The sequence below is a fragment of the Arachis ipaensis genome, chromosome B09, assembly GCF_000816755.2.
Source record: "Arachis ipaensis cultivar K30076 chromosome B09, Araip1.1, whole genome shotgun sequence".
Taxonomy (NCBI): Eukaryota; Viridiplantae; Streptophyta; class Magnoliopsida; order Fabales; family Fabaceae; genus Arachis; species Arachis ipaensis.
The window spans coordinates 29,052,243-29,054,953 of record NC_029793.2 but is presented as its reverse complement, the minus strand read 5'-3'; positions in this window follow the sequence as shown (position 1 = coordinate 29,054,953).

Here is a 2,711-nt window from a genome sequence, read left to right as displayed (position 1 = left end):
AGAGAGAAATAGAAAATGAAAGAGAAAACAAAGAGAAAAATAAAGAAGAAGAAGAGTGGAGTTTGTTAATTTAGAGGAAAAAAGTTTATTTTAATTATAATGAAAGAATATCTCATAATATATGTTGGTTTGTCAAATTAGTAATATAAAATATAAATTATAAGTTATACATAGAGTGAGAAGGGTAGAAAGAAATAGAGAAGGAGAGAGAGGTAGATAAGATAATGTAAGAATGAAGTTTATTAATTTTGGAAGAAAATATTTTCTCTTAAATGAGAGTGTCATGTGACTATTGGTGATAATGTATTGATTGATCACGAATTTAAGAACTTTTTGAAGAATAAGAGGTTTGGGAATGAAGAACTAGCATTGAAAGTACAAAGTAGATATGAGCAAAGTTTACGAACAGGTAATTTGTTTGGGCTATTATGGAGAAATTAGAATTTTGTAGAAGGTAGGTGGAGTGGATAAAGGAATGTGTAACGACCGTTTCCTACTCTATTGTTGTAGAAGGACAACCTCATGGTTACTTTAAGCCATGTAGGGGATTGCAATAAGGCGACCCACTTTCTCCTATCTATTCCTATTTTGTGCAGATGAACTCTCCCATCTGCTCCACAGAGGAGAACAGAGGAATGAGATCACTAGAATATGTTTAAATTACAAATGTCCTTATATTACTCATCTATTTTTTGCAGATGACTCAATTATATTCAGTAAGACAACACCCCAGGTATGTGCTAACATAGCCAAAATTTTACAATCTTATAGTGAGATAAGTGGACAAGTGGTTAATCTACAAAAGTCATCCTTATTTTTCAGCAAAAATACCATTCCTGAAATTTGAGATACTTTATCTGATATTCTCAATATTTCTCATGTTGAGAACCAAGATAAATACTTAAGTTTACCCTTAGTGATACAGAGATCGAAAAAGGCAACCTTCAATTATATTAAGGATCAGGTGGCGAAGAAATTATAGCATTGAAAAAAATCCCTCTTATCAGCCAGTGGCAGAGAAACATTGATTAAAGCCGTAGCCACTGCCATTTTGATATATACATTGTGGTGTTTCAAGGTGCTTGAGACTCTTATAGAGAAAATACAATATGATAATGAGATTCTGGTGGGGACAAAAGGAGAATGAAAGAAGACAACACTAAATTAGTTGAGATATAATCTGTAGATCTCAAACTCAAGGAGAATCGAATTTCAAAGATTTAAAAGCCTTTAATCTAGTTCTGCTAGAAAAACAAAGCTGGAGAATCATCTCTTGACCTCACTCTCTATTTGGCAAAGTGCTAAAAAGCATATACTTTAGATACACTTCCTTTTTAAGGGTAGAGATAGGATACAATCCTTCATGAAAGGTGGTGCAGTGTTTTAGAAGGGCGAAAAATTTTCGAAGAAGATTGTCTATAGAGGATAGGATGAGGTGAAAAAATCAGAATCTTTGAGGATAGATGGTTAAAACAGGTTGATCCTAACTCAATTCACAGTAATACTACTTTCAACAACCAAATTGAATGGGTTTCATAGCTAATAGACCATAACAAACAATGACGAAGAGATATTATAGAAGCAACATTTTAGCAGATATTGCACGAATTATTCTACAAACTCTAATAAGTATAGAGAAAGATTTGCTAACCTGGCCAGCAAGCGAACTGGACAGTACTCTGTTCAATCTGATTACACCTATACCTTTAGAATACTCCACGATCCACCAGAATTGCTACTAGAAATTTGTCAACAAAAATAAATGTGGTGAGCTCTTTGGAAGATCTAATGCCCTCCAAAAGCTAAAAAATTTTTCTGGCGTGCTCTTCACAATGGTCTTCTAGTGCGGTGAAATTTCAACCGCCAATTCCCAACAGTTCTGCCACAATGCCCTAGATGCCCAAATTCTTCTGAATCGGTGACCTACTGCTTGGCCTCTTGCTCTCAATCAAGACAAGTATGGTGTTTGGCAAGGATCCAACCATAAAAAATGGCAGGGGATGACGACATATTTTGAAAATGGTGAGTGCATGTGAGTGGAAGGATGATGGGAGAAGAGGGAGGATAAAAAAATAGCAAAGGTAGCTTTCACCCTCTGGCAAATTTAAAAAGTGCGTAATATGAAGATATTCGAAGAAAAGAACTTTTCTCTTTTTGAGATTTTCTCCATAACAAATAAGATGGAAGAAGAATTTGCTACACAGACGCTACATTGATAAAGTAATTATTAGATTCTTAATCTTGCTTGTTTTAAAATAAATAAAGTAGAAGTGCCCCTTTTAATTTTTTATTATGCTGTCCAATGTTGGACCAACTCTATTTATTGTTTAATCTTTCAATTAATAATATTATATTCTACCTTTAAAAAAATTTAAAATATACTTTCTTTATTTAAGAAGCCTCCAAATAAGATAGCTGCACTTCAAAACCAAAGAAACAATGATGATATGTGATGGCTTTTGTTCTATGTCATCTCCACCTCTTTCAAATCTTGTTCAATTATATTTACATTTTTGACTTTTTTTTAGATATTTCTATTTTATTTTCATAATAATTGGTCCACCTTTTAATACTTTTTCTTTTGTGAAGAAAGATCACTAATATATTAACAATATAATTAATTATATATATGATACTATTGATAGACTCAATAGTATATGATGTATTTTTGTAATTTAAATATTAACACTTTTTTCTTAACAAATATCTTT